Genomic DNA, 18,701 nt, shown 5'->3' with positions numbered 1-18,701 from the left:
AAATGAACATGTGGCTATTACATATACAGACATGTATTACAGACTGGAAGTACAAATATGAACTGGACATGAATTTAACCTTCAGAAAGCATATGTTTACAAGGAGAAATAAGGAATGTTCCACTAAAAGGAAATAAAGAATGTCCTATAACCATTTCCAGCAAAACAGATTAGGAAAGGCTTCATGAAGAAAAAGGACCTTACAGAAGACTGTAAGGATAAGTAATATTTAGAAATTTGGCAAAGAAGGAGACAGAAGGGCATTCCAGATGGAGCAATGGAGCAAAGAATTTGAGCAAAAGCAGAAAAGTGGGAAAGCCTGGGGCATGGACTTGAAACAGAGCGAAGTTCATCTTGCTGAGGCATAGAGTTGGGAAAGAGGAGGGTAAGGAGCTGAGATGGAAATGTTCATGAACGCTGGATGATGAACCAAACCCAAATGAGGCCCACGCTGCGGATGTCAAGCCACTGGCAGAATTCCCCTAAATTGCATAGCTCTTCTATGGAACACAGTGTGAGAAGCCCACAACAGATTAAAGATGTCTAGGAGCTTGACGGCCTATGTTGCAATCAGAAACAATCTTCCCGATATGGGAAGAAGGAGCCATAGGAAAGAAGAATGCAATGGAAAAGCATCATGATTGCCTTTGAAGTCATCATTACTGAGGACCTATTGCTGCATGGCACAGTGTTGGCTACTATCCAAAAGAAACTTTCTCTAGGCCGGACGCAGTGGCTCACGCCTGTAATCCCAGCACTTCGGGAGGCCAAGGCGGGTGGATCACCTGAGGTTGGGAGTTTGAGACCAGCCTGTCCAACATGGAGAAACCCCGTCTCTACTAAAAATACAGAATTAGCTGGGCGTGGTGGCACATGCCTGTAATCCCAGCTACTCGGGAGGCTGAGTCAGGAGAATTACTTGAACCTGGGAGGTGGAGGTTGCAGTGGGCCGAGATCGTGCCATTGCACTCCAGCCTGGACAACAAGAGCTAAACTCTGTCTCAGAAAAAAAAGAAACTTTCTCTGTGAGCTTGAGTAAACTTCCTTGCCTCTCTAAGCCTCAGTTTCCTCATCTATAATATGGTGTGTGGTGGAGGCAGTGGAGCAAGGAAAGGTTGCTATCACCTGTCTTGCAAGAATATTGTAAGTAACTACAAGCTAACATATGTAAAAGACTTAACACAATGCCTAATAACTAAGGGCTGCTCAGTAAATGATAACTATTTATTGTGAAAATTTTAAATTTATGTATGTGTATATTTTATTGTGTGTGTATATTTCCACCTATGTAAATCCACACTCATATATAGATACATACTGATTTTTACAATATCCTGATGAGGTAGGGAGGCAATTTCCCAAAGAAACTAATCCCATAGGCATTTGCCCAAGGTCACACAATGGTTTGGATTAGAGCCCAAAGCTGCCTCCTCCTAGTCCCAGGCTCTTTCCAGCACAGCATGATACCCAAGTACACTTCTAGACCACCCAGGTATGATTATAAGTGAGAATCAGGAAGTGGGCTTAAAGGATTCTCTCACCAGAGAAGGCAGGGGAAGGAAGCTGTCTATTCTCCTGCAGGTGGCTATTTTTTGTCCAAGTATGTCTAGTTCTTCTGCACCTTCTCAGAAGAATCAGAGGTCACCTTATAAGCTGTCGATCATATTTCTCTTCTCGGCTTGTTTTATTTTATTTTATTTTATTATTTTATTTTTAGTAGAGACAGGGTTTCACCATGTTGGCCAGGCTGGTCTTGAAATTCTGGCCTCAAGTGATCCTCCCTCCTCGGCCTCCCAAAGTGCTGGGATTACAGGCATGAGCCACCTTGCCTGGCCTCTTCTGGGCTTTCTTTAAATTCTTGGTAAGATTTCTTCAAAGGTGGGAGCCTCAGTTAAGTTCACTCTTTCAAATAAAGGAGCTGAGGGCAAACCTCTGAGAGTTCCTCAAGGCCACAGTGCCTGTCTTTTAAATATTTGTCTCCCCAGCACCCAGAGCCATGTGGGCTCTCAGGGCACCCTGAAGAGCTGTGGTGAGTCAGGTCGTAAGGGTCAGGGTCCACACACCCAGTCGTCCTGGTGTTGGCTGGAGGACAGAGCCTGGCCTCAAGCACAGAGGATGGAGCAGCAGGCAGACAGAAGGAAATGGGTCACGCCGGGCATGATTCAGGGAATAGTGTCTTATGGGACCATGGCCCAAACCTGCTGAACTGACAGCTTCTCCAGCCGGCTTTCTTTCATCTTACTTCATATTCTAAGGTTTTGGTCAAGAAGAGTATAAACAGAAAGACATAACATGGATGTCTCAGAGCACTGAGGCAAAAAAACCCAGGAAAAATAAGCAGGCAAGGAATCTCTGGTTAGCCGATCAGATTGCAATTATGCTGCTACTATAGTAGAGAGTGACCCAGACCTGGTTAGTTGGCAAGTTTTTCTTTGCAGCTATCAGCTGATGAAAACATATCCACCTCGTCATGCTCTCGTCTGGCACAGCACTGTGTCTCTGGAAACTGTTACCAGAAAGGGGTCCCGATCCAGACCCCAAGAGAGGGTTCTTGGATCTTGTGCAAGAAAGAATTCGGGGCAAGTCCACAGTGCAAAGCAAAAGCAAGTTTATTAAGAAAATAAAGGAATAAAACAATGGCTACTCCATAAGCAGAGCAGCAGCTTAAGCTGCTGGCTTGAGGATACTTATAGTTATTTCTTGATTATATGCTAAACAAGGAGTGGATTATTCACGAGTTTTCTGGGAAAGGGGTGAGCAATTCCTGAAGCTGAGGGTTCCTCCCCTTTTTAGACCACACAGGGTAACTTCTGGATGTTACCATGGCATCTATAAACTGTTATGGTGTTGGTGGGAGTGTCTTTTAGCATGCTAATGTATTATAATTAGCATATAATGAGCAGTGAGGATGGCCAGAGGTCTCTCTCATGGCCATCTTGGTTTTGGGTCTTGGCTGGCTTTCATTAGAGCAACCCACTTTATCATCAAGGTCTTTATGACCCGTATCTTGTGCGGACCTCCTATCTCATCCTGTGACTAAGAATGCCTAACCTCCTAGGAATGCAGCCCAGGAGGTGTCAGCCTCATTTTACCCAGCCGCTATCCACAATGAAGTTTCTCTGGTTCAAATGCCTCTGACAAAATCATAAAGAAGAACTAAAAACTCCATATCCAGGACCTAACACGATTCAAGCTGAAGAAAATCAGGTCACAGACTTAAGGGAGTTTATCTGAACTTTTGAACTTAGATTTTTTTTTAATTAGCTAGACTTTTAATAAAGAATAAAGATGAGAGAAAGTGATGGACAAAGGCTTTGAGACCCTGGCATATAATTTTACTCCCTGATGCTGCAATTTGAGCCCCAGATTCTCGGGCAACATTGGAAAAATATAGGAATTCAAACTACTCTTGTGTATTCTCACGCTAATACCCACCAAAGAAGCAGGCAGAATGGAGGCCCCAGAGCCCCAGTGAGTAACCCCACCTCCCCTCCAGGGTGAGAAAAAAATCAGGCTCAAATTAAAGTGCTATCTTGCTGGCAAAAGAAGTGTGAAAAACTGCTGTACCCTTTTCTAGCAATTCCAATGAGCTCATGTATTTTCATTCTGAGGTGTTAAACATCGCCAGAGAGAGAGAGAGAGCCTTCTAAGAGTATTTAGGTCAAATGCTAGGATGTCTTTTAACCCTTTAGAATTCCAGTCGAATTCCAATGATACTAAATTGAAAACCCAAAATGGATGTAACAAACTTTTTCTGGAACCTTTACAGAGTAATGACTAATATTGGAGAGTGGGGGTGGGGGGCTGTTGTTTGTTTTGTTTTTTGTTTTTGTTTTTGTTTTTGAGACGGTGTCTTCCTCTGTCACCCAAGCTGGAGTGCAGTAGTGTGATCTTGACTCACTGCAACCTCCACCTCCTGGGTTCAAGTGATTCTCCTGCCTCAGCCTCCTGAGTAGCTGGGATTACAGGCACCCACTACTACGCCTGGCTAATTTTTTGTATTTTTAGTAGAGACAGAATTTCACCGAGTCCCCAGGCGCGGTGGCTCACGCCTGTAATCCCAGCACTTTGGGAGGCCGAGGCGGTCGGATCACAAGGTCAGGAGTTCGAGACCATCCTGGCTAATACGGTAAAATCCCATCTCTACTAAAAATACAAAAAAAATTACATCTCTACTAAAAATACAAAAAAAATTAGCTGGGCGTAGGTGGTGCACGCCTGTAGTCCCAGCTACTCGGGAGGCTAAGGCAGGAGAATGGCGTAAAACAAGGGAGGCGGAGCTTCAGTGAACCAAGATTGCACCACTGCACTCCAGCCTGGGAGACAGAGGGCGACTCCGTCTCAAAAAAAAAAGAATTTCACCAAGTCGGCCAGGCTGGTTTCAAACTCCTAACCTAGGATGATCTTCCTGCCTCGGCCTCCCAAAATGTGTGTGTGGTTTTGTTTTTGTTTTTGTTTTTGTTTTTGAGACAAAGTCTCCCTATGTCACCCAGGCTGGAGTGCAGTGGGGCAATCTCAGCTTACTGCAACCTCCGCCTTCCGGGTTTAAGGTATTCTCCAGCCTCAGCCTCCTGAGTAGCTACGATTACAGGTGTGTGCCACCACAACGGGCTAATTTTTGTATTTTTAGTAGAGACATGGTTTCACCATGTTGGCCAGGCTGGTCTCAAGCTCCTGACCTCAAGTGGTCCACCTGCCTTGGCCTCCCAAAGCGCTGGGATTACAGGCGTGAGCCGCCACACCCGGCCTTAATACTGTTTTTTTAATGGGTCCATCTGGTCTCAGACAGACAGCATGATCTCTATCTGACCCCATAAAAGGATCCCTGTTGTGAAACTTCTGTGGAGCTTCAATGATGTTGCACAGTGGCTCTTCCCCATACCCAATTCTTCTGTCTCGACTGTGTGCATAAATTCAGGCTGGATCTCTGGTTAGATGAGGATAACCTTCCTTACCTAGTCACTCCCAAAGTAATTTTTTTAGGGTTTTAAGTTAAAAAAAAAAAAAAAAAAAGTCATTCCTGAGACCACAGAGCAGATCTCAGCAAGCCATTCAGAAGCCCTAACACTGGCACTAAAAGCCAACTTTCAAAGAAATCCCTAAGAATGAGCAAAGAAATTGCTAATGATCTACTCTTTATCCTGGAACGACAGATGAAATCAGTGTTTCCTGTTTCTCCCTCAGCATTAACTGTCTTGAAACCTTAAGAAGCCCTAACTCCCGGCCGGGCGTGGTGACTCACGCCTGTAATGCTAGCACTTCGGGAGGCTGAGGTCGGTGGATTGCCTGAGCTCAGGAGTTCAAGACCAGCCTTGGCAACAGAGTGAAGCCCTGTCTCTACTAAAATATAAACAAAAATTAGCTGGGCGTGGCGGTGTGCACCTGTAGTCCCAGCTGCTCGGGAGGCTGGGGCAGGAGAATTGCTAGAATCCGGGAGGCGGAAGTTGCAGTGAGCCGCGATCGTGCCACTGCACTCCAGCCTGAGCAACAGAGCAAGACTCCATCTCAAAAAAAAAAAAAAAGAAGAAGAAGCCCCAACTCCCAAGAAGGCAGATAAAGGGTCACTCAGTCAACAATTAGTTATCTTAGGAACTTGGTGTGGGACTTGGTGTGGGGTGTTAGAGTTAACAGGACAAGGAAACTCAATAAGCTGGGTCATACACAATTATACACAGAATTCAGTAACTTTCATATATGAAAACAACAAAAAGATGAAATGAAAGGAAACCTATTTTATAACAAACAATACCTGGTAATAAACTTAAGAGTTATGCAAGATGATCAAAATATTAAAATGCTGCAACTAAACTAGATGGGAAACTTGACTAAATGGAAAAGCTTATCATGATTTTTGGTAGCCAAGTGTAGCATTATTAAGAAGCCAGTTCTCCCCAACATATCTATAAATGTAATGCACTCTCAATGAAATACCAATTTGTTTTTTGTTTTGTTTTGTTTTAACTAGTCAAGCTGATTCTAGAGTTAACATGGAAAAAGAAACATTAAGTTTCGTCCTGGAAATGTTTTAAAAGAAATATAATAGGGGCTGGACGTGGTGGCTCACACCTCCTCACTCTGGGAGGCCGAGGTGGGCAGATCACCTGAGGTCAGGAGTTCAAGACCAGCCTGGCCAATATGGCAAAACCCTGTCTCTACTGAAAAAACAAAAATTAGCCAGGTGTGTTGGTATGCACCTGTAATCCCAGCTACTCGGGAGGCTAATGCAGGAAAATTCCTTGAACCCAGGAGGCGGAGGTTGCAGTGAGCTGAGATCAGCGCCATTGCACTCCAGCCTGGGTGACACAGCGAGACTCCATCTCAAAAAAAAAAAAAAAAAAAAAAGGAAAAGAAATATAATAAGGAGAGCACTTGCCTTACCAGATACTAAATATATTCTGAAGTTACATTAACATAAATCATACAGTACTCATGCAATAAACAGACAGATCATGGCATGGGGAGAAAACTTAAAAAAACAAACACAAGTACATATGGCAAATTAGTGAATAATCAAGCTGGGATCTCCAATCTGTGGAAAAAGATTATTTTATAGACAGCTTAGGGACAATATGGGAACCATTTGGGAAAAAATAAAGTTGAAATCATATTTTGTATCTAACACCAGAATAAACTCCAAATGAATCAAAGATTTATATGTGAAACATGGGACCATACATTTACCAAAAGAAACCTGGGAGGGTTCTTTCTCATCATCCTAGTTGGGGAAAACCTTTCTAACTATGACAGAAAACTAGAAGCCACAGAAAGAAATACTGAAAAATTCAACAGCATCAAACAAAAGTCCACAAGTAAAACCACCATAAACAAAGTTTTTTATTTTTTAAAAAAGACAATCTAGGGGAAGATGATATTTACCACTTATATCACAGACTAGTGAGCGAATAGAAAAATTGGCAGCGGATTTGAAAAGGCAGCTCCCAGAAAAAGAAATTATTCTCAAATATATTTTTAAAGTTTCATCTCATTATTAACTAAAGAAATGCAAGTAAAAACTATGAGATATCATCTCCCATCTCGAAGTTGAAAAATGTCAAAATACACTCTGTTGTGGTGTTGGCAAGGGCTCTGGAACATTCCCGGCAGAAGTGGAAATAAATTGATACAACCTTGCTGGAGAGTAATTTCTCAAAAACGTCAAAAATTATAAATGTATATGTTCTTTGACCAACCAATTTCATTTCTGGGCATTTATCTCATGTATATATGTATATATCTATATATGTGTGTGTGTGTATATATGTATATATATACACACATGCAAAATGATATATGTACACAGTTATTCAATGCATCATTGCTCATTATATCAAACAACAGTGAACAACTAAATATCTATTAATAAGATCCACTTTGAGGCATTTAGATCATACACACACATAAATAAAATAATGGTTAAATTATGGTAAACCTATCCAGTGGAATAGTATATAGCCATAAAACAATGAGGGAGGTTTTTTTTTAGTTTTTTGTTCTTTATGCACTAAAATTCAATAATCTCTAGAATTTATTGTTAAGTGAAAGGAGGAAGTTGCAGGACAATGATATGAATATTCATTCTACTATTTGTAGAAAAAAAACAAACAAAAAGAATATATACACATATTTGAAGGTATATGTAAAATTAAATGGTAGAAGTCATACATGTTGTCTTGGAGAAGAAAACTGGGTGACTGGGATAGTGATGGGAGCGAAATTTTCACTATGTACCCTTTGAACTTTTGAATTTGAGCCATGTGGATGTATTATCTACTTTTTAAAAATCAGTAAATACAATTTTAAAAGAATTTACAGGATACCAAGAGTGATAAGACAAGCAAAAATAATAGTTGTGCCTAAAATGCATAAACATCAGTGCACGAACAGACTCAGCGTGGGCTCCCGATCAGCAGATGGAAGTGAAAAGTGCGACTTCAGTAGCATAATATGATGGAAGGAGCTTGGAATACAAAGCTTTCAAAGCATAATTTCCAGAAAAGACTTAAAAACATAATCCTCTTCCAGAATAAAGTGAGCACTTGTCAAAGATTTCATTTAATTTATTAATCCATAAAGGGAATCAGTAAGATGGGAAAGCTGACGCCAAGAGCAATTGAGGAAGCAGGGTTTTTATAGCCCGTAGGGAAAGGCGCACCGCAGGAAGTTTTTTAAAGTCAGGGACAAATCTAGTTAATGTTCCGCAGGGCAATAAAAGTATAGATTACCCTTGCTAATGGACAGAAATCATTTGCTTCCCTACCGGATCCATATCTACAAGTTAACAGGCAACTTCACAGAGCTGAGCCCTTAATTGCAAATAACAAGGTCAGTTGGGATATTTATTATCCTGGAGACAGAATCAGCTACACAATTTGCTGGACCCAGTGCAAAAAAATTCAGAGGCCTTTGTTCAAAAATTTTGAAGAATTTAGGCCGCGCATGGTGGCCCATGCCTGTAATTCCAGCACTTTGGGAGGCTCTGGCAGGCAGATCACTTGAGGTCAGGAGTTCAAGACTAGCCTGGCAAACATTGGTGAAACCCTGTCTCTACTAAAAATACAAAAATTAGCCGGGTATGGTAACAGATGCCTGTAACCCCAGCTACTTGGGAGGCTGAGGCAAGAGAATCACTTGAATCTGGGAGGCCAAGGTTGCAGTGAGCCGAAATGGTGAACTCCAGCCTGGAAGACAGGAGCGAAACTCTGTCTCAAAAAAAAAAAAAATTTAGAATTTCAAGACAGCAACAGCTGAGCATTATACAAATGAGGGGCCCCCCTAAACTCAGGGTTCTGAGTTTAGGATAATGATGGCACAGGTTGCATGCCCAGGAAGCTGACTTTGCCTACAGAACTAAATAATCTTTAGAAGAGTTTTTAGACAGTGCCCCAGTGTGACATTGAGAGAACACGCAGTCACTCTCCCCCTTTATTTCCAAGTTTTGGATAATTTTTATTTACAGAGTCAAAAGAACCACTTCCTAGTTGTGTGGTTTTGGGCAAGTTACTTAACCTCCGCCATGCTCCATCACTTGGCTGGTAGATAAGAATTATAAATAATCCTTGCCCTGTATAATTCATGGGGTTTTAATGATTACTAAATAAGACAGGCATTTGACAGTTTTATGCAATAAGTTTTACACAAACCTTTACAAATACTTTGTATCAGCATGTAGTTTTGGCATCCCAGCCTGGTATTCTTATAGATTCTCTTTGGAGAGTCAGTTCTCCTAGCTTAGTCGGAGAAATCTTCCTGGGAAAAAAATGACTTTCAATTTCATTGTAAAGAGAAGAAGAGACATGATGTGGTTGTCAGAAGGTGAGAGCTTATCTCAAACATAAGTGACTGTTTGGACAAAAGCTTGGAGAAAGGAAAGGGTGAGCCATCCCAGGAGACCACGAAAGAGCCAGCCTCATGGGCTGACAGGAAATGAGAGATGACCAGTCAGGTGGGCGGAGATCGCAGAACCCTAAGAGCTCACCTATCCCCGGGAACATTGGGTAGCTCCCATCACATTCTCCCCAAATACTTCTAAGGACAGAAGAAAGAAAATACTTCTTTAAATAGGCCACTAGAATTGGGACATTTCTTTAAATTCTTGTGTTTATCTTCATAAATTCATTAAAATTTTACATTCTATTTCATCACATACTCACAATTATTTTAATACTAAAAATAGCAATCCCCCCTGAAAAAAAAAGTCTTTGGTAAACTTGAATCCCATCAAGGTGTTCCATAAATCTTCTGTGTTTCCCCTAATCCAAGAGGCTGAAGTATCCCAGTCTGAAAAGCACTGTGCTATTAGCACCTTCCTGTGGCATTGCTCATGACACCTCGATGACAAAGGCACAAAAGAGTCCACACTTGGCTGAGGCCCTCTTGGCACTTTAGGGACTGGGAATCCTTGGATGGGGATCAAAAGAAGACATGCCTTGAGCAGAGATTCCACTCCCCAGCCACGGTCATGCCCAGACTTCTCGACAGCCGTTTCCCTTTGCATACACTCCCACCCAAGTGCCGTCAGCCTCACCTCTTCTTGACTGGCTTAAGGATATTTATGACTACTTGAGTTTTTCCAAATTTCCGTCACCCTCCTTCCTTTGCCCCTCTAGTTTTTCTGCTCCATAATTGGGCATGGAAGTGGAGCAGAATAAAGGGGGCAGAGCAAGGGGAAAGGGAGCTGCAGACTCAGAACAGAGGGATTTCCATGAGAAGGGGGGTTGGGGAGCCAGAGCAGTCTCCACAATCTGTGACTTGCAGACCACCCAGACTCCAAGCCTCCCAGCTCCTACCTACTGCACTAAGCCTCTTGAACCGTGCACATATTTCTGCTCTCCAGAGATTTACCCCCACAGAGTAGAATATTATTTGTTTATCATTAGGATCAGGCTGCTGGATGTAGAACATACTCTAGGAAGCACAGATTGCAGCCCTTTTATTTTTAACTGATCCAGGGATGAGCTTCTTTTGCATTGCCCTTTGTTAGAGTCTGCATATGTTGCACGGAGACTTGGTGACAATTTTAAGGGGCAAGATAAACGACTGCTTCTTTGTGTTTAAAAGAGGAATTGGTCGGGCGTGGTGACTCACGCCTGTAATCCCAACACTTTGGGAGGCCGAGACAGGCGGATCACGAGGTCAGGAGATCGAGACCACAGTGAAACCCCATCTCTACTAAAAATACAAAAAAATTAGTCGGGCCTGGTGGCGGGCGCCTGTAGTCCCAGCTACTCAGGAGGCTGAAGCAGGAGAATGGCGTGAACCTGGGAGGCGGAGCTTGCAGTGAGCCGAGATCGCACCACTGCACTCCAACCTGGGGGACAGAGCGAGACTCCGTCTCAAAGAAAAAAAAATTAAAAAATAAAAAATAAAAAAAAGAGAGGAATTAAGCTGGGCATTATAGCTCATGCCTGAAATCCCAAAATTTTCTGTTGCTGAGGAGGGAGGATTACTCGAGTCCAGGAGTTTAAGGCCAATCTGGGCAACATAGAGAAATCCCCATCTTTAAATTTAAAAATAATAATAATAAATACATAAAAATGGAATTAAAGGTAAACTGATGAGTCTTCCTTGATCCCTTCTTCCCATCCTCAGAGCTTATTTTTATTGCCATCAAAGGGGCTGCTGGACTGTAAAATAGGAGCTCAGAATGGCCAGTCTGATATTTTTTCCTCATTTGCTTCAGAACGATGGAGGTTGAGGAGGGGGTTCCAGATAAAAATGGAGCAGATGAAACTGATCAGCCTGGTGTAGATAATTGTCAAAGTGAGGAGTTGAAACACAGAGGTTTCGCTATTCTTTCTATTTCCTTTTAGGTTTAAAATTTTTCCACGAGAGATTGTTTTTAAATCCCTGCTCTCATGGAATCCCTGCTCTCATGTTCTCTCTGAAAACAGAGGCAAGTATGAGAGAATCGCAACACAGCCGGATGCATGGGGCTCGTGCCCAGCTTTCTTTTGCTCTGCTCTGTCCTTTGCCCATGACCAGAGCTTCACCATCACCTCTCTGCAGAAGGCTCCATGCCAGAGACTCTTGCCTTTACCTCTCTGCCCAACTCCTGCCAGACTGGGGCCCAGCCTCCCACATAGTTCTTTCTTCCCCAACTCCAAAAAAAGTAAAGGAAGAAAACCAGGACCACTAGGTTCTCGCCTATAGGATCAGCCTTACAGTCAGTAGCCAGGACCAATTCTGAACAGACAAAAGCTACTCTTCCCTGATAGACGAATGGCTAAGACCAGAAGGAGAAGAGAAACTTTAAAAACAGTTGTCCAGGCCCTACCCCAGATATGATGAAGCCAACTTGGGGTGGGGAGAAAGAAAGTGTCATTTTGAGACTCCCCTTGTGACTTCCGTATTGCCAGGTGTGGGAACCCCTGCAGCAGGCCAGTGCTCAGTCTCAGGTTGCTAAGGCAGCCAGTCTGACCTCGGAGAATATCTCCACTTTAAAAGTTTGGTTCAAACTGCTATTCTGCCTCAGACACCCACTATAGTTAGGCTGGTCTCGAACTCCTGACCTCAAGTCATCCGCCTGCCTCAGCCTCCCAAAGTGCTGGGGTTACAGGCGTGAGCCACCGCACCCAGCTGAGATTGCCTTTTGAGAAGAGAATTGGATGGTTGGGGATGGACAGGAGGAAGAGCTCTGTTTACTGTGCCTGGCCAGAACCATAATTCTTCTTGTCATCCTGGCTTAAAATCAAAGTCACGATTGACTTCTCTCTGTCCTCCACCATCTCCTGTGTCCGTCTAATAAATCAAAAAAATCTCTTTACTTTCTATTCAAAAATTTACATTTGTCATCTCTTTTTTCTAGGCACGTGGCCTCTTTACCTCTCACCTAGAATACTGAAAGCCTTACAGATAAACTTTCCATCTCCAATTCCTCCCCAGCCTTTCTCCCCACCCTCCCCCAACCCTTCTTCCCCCACTTCCAATCCCTTTCCTTTCCTTTAGGTGTTTACAGGTAAATCCAATCAATCTTCCTTTGACTATATTGCTCCCCATGTCAAAAACCCTTAATAGCTTCTTTGTCTACTGGGCTTCCATCCCCTTCTTACTTTTGAGCAGAAATTGTACCTATCATTCAATGCCCCAATTTCAACATCACCTTCTCTATGAAGACTTCCATGGTCACTCCTGACAGATGGGACCTCATGCTCCTGGACCCCAAGATGAGTGTACTTGTCTAATAACAGTTCTCCCACACTGTTCTTACTGAAATTATTGATTATATTCATAGCTCCCTTACCAGACCATGTTAGGGTATGTTTCTTTATTCTTTTTTTTTTTTTTTTTTCGAGACACAGTCTCACTCTGTCACCGAGGCTGGAGTGCAGTGGCATGATCTTGACTCACTGCAACCTCTGTCTCCCGGGTTCAAGCAATTCTCGTGCCTCAGCCTCCTGAGTAGCTGAGATTACAGGCATGTACCACCACACCTGGCTAATTTTTGTATTTTTTGTAGAGAAGGAGTTTCTCCATGTTGGCCAGGTTGGTCTCAAACTCCTGGCCTTAAGTGATCCACTCACCTTGCCTCCCAAAATGCTAGGATTACAGGCGTGAGCCACCGTGCCTCAGTAGGAAGGCAGAAAGCAGACAGAGAGAGAGATTGAGAAATTAGGGGAGGGTAGGAAAGAGAAAGAAGGAAAGAAGAAAGAAAGGAAGGGAGGAAGGAAGGGAGGGAGGGAAAAGAGGGGAGAGAGGAAAAAAACAAACTTATAAGCAACAAGCATGGACATTTTGAGGACTTCATGGGCCTTTGAGCCCCCACACATCATATTAAGCATATTAAAATACACCAAATCCCTTTTTTTAACTATAAAAGTACTGCAGTATTTTTTATAATTTTACTTTTGAAATTTGGCCCAACAATGATTTCTCAGCAATCACTGTGCATAATCAGGAATTCTTGCAATGAGAAAAAAAACTCGCCTGTAAATTGTTGTCAAATGTGTAAAAATCTTGTAACAATCAATGTAACGATTAATGAACATGACATCACATGTCTTTGTAGATCTACTTCTTAGCAAGTGAGGTGCTTATTCATTTCAGTTTAGGTCTTTCACATTTTTAGATCTTGAACTCAATCCCTAGAGATAAACAGCCCTGGTTGCCAGGGTTTGAATAGGTCAGAAGAGCACAATGATGACTTCACAAGGGTGCTTGAGGTTACCATGGAAATGCTGTCGGCTCCCCCTCCCCAAGTCATCTTCACACATCTTCATGTGGGAGGCAGGCATTTGCTTCCACTATGGAGTTGACTCCATCTCCCAATAGGCCTCTTCTGGAAATTCCCTCCCCATGTTAGATCTGGCAGAGCCACTGGAAGACAGAGCAGCAGAGGGGAGCTGAGTGACCCTAGGTGAGAAGCTGCGTGGCCAGATGACTTCAGCCTGGTGAGCTCCCTGCCTCACCCATCCCTGGGCCCAGAGGGAGAGACACAGAGTGGTTAGCGGTGAACACTGTTTACTGGGCCAACCTGAGCGCATTCCGAGCCCAGGCTGCAGTCAAAGACGACACTAAACAGTCTTCCTTTGCTTTTCAGGTTGCTATGACAGCCAGGAATTTGCAAACCAAACCAGACCTGGAGAAGAAGTCTGTCCTTGGCCCAAAGAGTTTGCAGTTCCAAGTGGTTCTGCTCATGGTTCCTGTTGTCTTCTTTGACACCTGCCAGATGGAAGAACCTCTAAACCTGGGATTTGGAAATGTCCCAACAGAAAGGCTATTTCCAAGCTGGCTGAAGCTGTGTTCGACGGAATTTAGGTGTGATAGAAGGAACTTCTTGGCAAGAAAAGCTGGAAAATATTACAATAGGTCCCAGAGAGAACCTCATTATCTTCTTGAAAAAATTTCTATATTTGTTTAGTGTTCTGTGGTTTGCTAAGCACATTCACATAAATTATCTAATTGGATCTTCACATCCGCCCGGTGAAGGAGTAAAAATAGGTTTCATAATATTTGACCAAAGACAAGGAAAATGAAGTTCAATAAGAACAAGATCAAACAGCCAAGAAGCAACAGAACTGAGATTTGAATCTGGGTTTTCTGACTGTAAATCTAGCTCTTTTAATTCTATTATGATAATCCCCCAAAATATAAAAGAGATCACATCTGAGCTGGACAGTTTAGAAACAGTTTTTTTTCTAAAATAAAGTGATGTTGTAGATAATTTTTTTGTGGTAAAATACACATGATGTAAAATTTACCACTTTAATCTTTTTTTAATTATTTTTTTTCGAGATGGAATCACACTCTGTCACCCAGGCTGGAGTGCAGTGGCGCAATCTCAGCTCACTGCAACATCCGCCTCCCAGGTTCAAGCAATTCTCTGCCTCAGCCTCCCCCGTAGCTGGAAATCCAGGCACACACTACACCCTGCTAATTTCTGTGTTTTCAGTAAGACGGGTTTCACCATGTTGGACAGGCTGGTCTCAAACTCCTGACCTCATAATCTGCCCGCCTCGACCTCCTAAAGTGCTGGGATTATAGGTGTGAGCCACCTTGCCCAGCCACACTTTAATCATTTTTAAATGTATAGTTGACGGGCATGAAGTACATTCATTATTGTGCAACTGTCACTGCCATCTCTCTAGAACTTCATCTTCTCAAACTGAAACTCTGTACTCTTTAAATAATAACTCCCCAAGCCCCTCTTCTCAGCCCCTGGAAACCATCATTCTACTCTATGAATTTGACTACTCTGGGTAACTCATATAAGTGGAATTATATAGTATTTGTCCTTTTGTGACTGGATAATGTCACTTAGTATAACGTCTTCAAAATTCAGCCATGTTGTAGCATATATCAGAATTTTCTTCCTTTTTAAGGCTGAGAATATCCAATTGTAAAGACATACCACATGTTGGCTATTCATTTATCAGTATACGGTCACTTGGGCTGCCTCCACCTTTTGGCTATTGTGAATAGTGCTGCAATAAACACGGATGTACAAATATTTCTTTGGGACCCTGATTTCAATTCTTTTGGGTATATACCAAAATATAGAATTGTTGATTCATACAGTAATTCTATTTTTAATATTTTAAGGAATCCAGGCCGGGTATGGTGGCTCACGCCTCTAATCCCAGCACTTTGGGAGGCCGAGGCAGGCGGATCACCTAAGGTCGGGAGTTCGAGACCAGCCTGACCAACATGGAGAAACCCTGTCTGTACTAAAAATATAAAATTAGCTGGGCGTGGTGGCACATGCCTATAATCCCAGCTACTAGGGAGGCTGAGGCAAGAGAATCGCTTGAACCTGGGAGGCAAAAGTTGCGGTGAGCCGAGATCGTGCCATTTCACTCCAGCCTGGGCAACAAGAGTGAAACTCCGTCTCAAAAAAAAAAAATATTTTAAGGAATCCCTGTACTACTGTTTTTCATAATGCCTACACATTCTACATTTCCACCAAAGGTACGCAAGGGTCCTAGATTTTCCACAGCCTTGCTAACATTTGTTACTCTCTCTCTCTTTCTCTCTCTCTCTATATATATGCAATCCTGGTGGGTATATAAATGAATGTTTTTTAAACATGAGGTTATCCAAGTTGGTTCATTCAGATCAGTTAGAAAATAGTCTTAGTGGGCCGGGTGTGGTGGCTCACACCTGTAATCCCAGTATGTTGGGAGGCCAAGGCTGGTGGATTACTGAAGTCAGGAGTTCAAGACCAGCCTAACCAATATGGTAAAACCCCGTCTCTACTAAAAACAAAAAAAAATTCTCCAGGTGTGGTGATGTGCACCTGTAGTCCCAGCTACTTTGGAGGCTGAGGTTGCCAGGAGGCGGAGGTTGCAGTGTGCCAAAATCGTGCCACTGCACTCCAGCCTGGGTGACAGAGAGAGACTCTGTCTCAAAAAAAAAAAAAAAAGAAAAAAGAAAAAAAGAAAGAAAAAGAAATTAGTCCTAGTGAAACCAGTTTAGCTTCTACTTGACATGTCAGCTCCAACCCCAGCCACAAATCTCACCGAAGCATTCCACTGGTCTCCAGAGAAAGCACTCAGATAACTTAAGCATATCCATGACTTGCTTTTAGGGATAATGAACTCAAAGTACACATCTTACTCATAGGAATTTCATGTCTTCAATATGAGCAAGAATTCATCATATAGATTCATGTTACATAAAGGCATCTCCCACCACATCTGCAGGGTAGCTGTGCGAGTCTACGTGGGTGAAGATGAGGGAGTGTTCCAAGAAGGATTACATGGCTGAGAGGATCGGTAGGTTCTCTTCTCAAACAATTCTGGAAATTTGGGAAGTTCCTTTGTGTCTATGAGGTGGCATCTTTATCTTTATCCATCTCTGCTCACTTCAGAGGCATGAGTTAGACTGTATCTTTAAAGGGCTTCAGAAGATGGTGCTCTGTGATTAAGAGGCGGGATGATATCTGATCATCACCAGAGCTGTTACATCACCTGGCAAGAATCATCAGATTCCCCATAATGCAGTTTGGAAGAGTGAAGGAGCTCAGGGCATCTGAGATTGGGACTGGGAATCATGTCCGAATCTCTCAGCCTTGGGTATTCAAGTCATATCAACCTCGAATGCTCCCTCCTCCGTGAAGCAATCCCTGATCACTACATAGGAAGAAATAGTTACCCTTGAAATTCAATAGCTCTTCACCTGTGCCTTTATCAAGGCAATGGCTGTGTTTTGTCTTAGATTTATGGTTATTTAAGAGTGCATTATATATCCTAAGAAATTAGCCTTTAGGGACTAAATCCAGTTCTGGTTTGCACGAAGTATAAAGCAAATATTTCCCCTAAGCTCCCTAGCTGACTTCTCTTATCCATTGATAAGACTCATTGGCTAGAATCCTGTCACATGGCCTTCCCTGGGGGCAAAGGAGGCCTGGAAAGCAGATGTTTGACCGTTTAGCTTCTATGGTGGAGGTAGGCAAGAGAGGGTATTAGGAACAGGGCTGAGTGAGCCAATGAACAGTGTCTTCCGGATCTGTCTTTGTGCTGGGCACATCCTCCGGGAAGTCAGGGGAGAGGCCCCACCATGAGTCTCGGGCCCAGCTCCTGTTCCCTTTGTGTCTGCTGTGTCTGTCATGGGGCTCCACACCAGTTTGAAATGGATTGATTCTCTACAACACAGGGTACAGAGAAGCATGACCGACTCAAGTCAGGTCCTGCCAATTCCTGCAATCTACACTCCCTTATCATGCTTACCTCACATTCATAAAGAACCTGAGTTGACAAAGCACTAGCTTCCCTATTTTCTCCAGATACATAACTGAGACGCAGAGAGGTTCATCATTTATTCCAGCTGACTCAGTAGGTGACAGTACGGGAGAGGCTCCATCCTGGTCTCCTGATGTCGAACCTCATGCTCTATCCAGCATCCTCCACTGCCTCTTGGACACTGGTTTCAGGCCATGGCTGGCATATCCCCCACTCCACCTCCTGGGACAGTGTCATCAGGAAAGGTGCACATCAATGCAAGAGGCTACAAGACTGTTCTGAGTGTATGTCACGCAACTGTGCGTGTGCCTGTGGTGGGTGGGAAGACGGGGGATGCTTCTTCTCCCCTCCCATCTCCTCAGCCTGGCCATCGCTGCCATCAATCTTGTCACTGAGCAGCTGCAAGCAGCTGCTGACAGCTCCCAGCATCTCAGCCACAAAATAAATGAGTTCCCCGCAGGCAGGACACCAGTGGCATAATGAGGCCTCGCATAGATTCTTCTTAGTTTTATTTTATGGCTTCTACTGAGTCTTATCAAATACAAAAAACAACAACAACAACAACAAAAAAGCCCAGCTCTTCCCTGGGCCCTGTCCCACCTGTTTCTGCCAGCAGAGACCATGAGTTTTTTATTCTCATTCCTGACCTTTTAGGAAGAGGCAGGGTCACTCTGTGTGGTAATCTTCCACACTCTAGAAGGAGAATGGAGCTGGTCGCTAGGCAACCTGGTTTCCAGCTTGACTCTGTCTCTAACTTGAGTTTGACCCAGAGATAGCACATCTCCTGGCTGGGATTCAGTCTACAAAGTGAGGAAGTTACACCAAAAGGAACTCTAAGGTCCTGCCCAGCTTGATAGTGGACACAGCAGCTGCACAGAGGTGGAACAAATGCAGGCTTACAGGCTGCAGACACATTTTTGAGGCTGAATGAATGAAAAGTACATGAGCGCTTATGCTAGCCGAGGACAGCTAGCTGCCCTTGTCCAGCTGGGAACATAGGAAGATTCCTGTCTGTGGTTTGGTGGT

The 18,701-nt window shown here is 43.3% G+C and overlaps 3 long non-coding RNA genes across 4 annotated transcripts in view; 1 reads left to right on the top strand and 2 right to left on the bottom strand.

Moving 5' to 3' along the window:
• The window catches only part of LOC129048809 (uncharacterized), a 31,306-nt gene extending 21,779 nt beyond the window's left edge, over positions 1–9,527 (bottom strand). For both annotated transcript variants that reach the window (XR_008511473.2, XR_008511474.2), the window contains exons 1-2: positions 9,476–9,527; positions 9,141–9,246 (exon numbers count right to left, since the gene is read on the bottom strand). This is a non-coding gene — a long non-coding RNA (uncharacterized LOC129048809). The remainder of the gene's footprint in view (positions 1–9,140; positions 9,247–9,475) is intronic.
• Positions 9,528–13,422: 3,895 nt separating this feature from the next.
• Positions 13,423–16,929, bottom strand: LOC129048810 (uncharacterized). Its single transcript, XR_008511475.1, has 2 exons — positions 16,455–16,929; positions 13,423–14,285 (listed from the first exon to the last, which is right to left on the bottom strand). It is a non-coding gene; the product is annotated as an uncharacterized LOC129048810 (long non-coding RNA).
• Positions 13,507–14,605, top strand: LOC129048808 (uncharacterized). The gene is made up of 2 exons (XR_008511472.1): positions 13,507–13,886; positions 14,036–14,605. It is a non-coding gene; the product is annotated as an uncharacterized LOC129048808 (long non-coding RNA).
• Positions 16,930–18,701: the final 1,772 nt, after the last annotated feature.

Source organism: Pongo abelii, chromosome 9 (assembly GCF_028885655.2).
Source record: "Pongo abelii isolate AG06213 chromosome 9, NHGRI_mPonAbe1-v2.0_pri, whole genome shotgun sequence".
Taxonomy (NCBI): Eukaryota; Metazoa; Chordata; class Mammalia; order Primates; family Hominidae; genus Pongo; species Pongo abelii.
The sequence above is the reverse complement of the archived record's forward strand: the minus strand, read 5'-3'. Positions and strand labels throughout refer to the sequence as shown.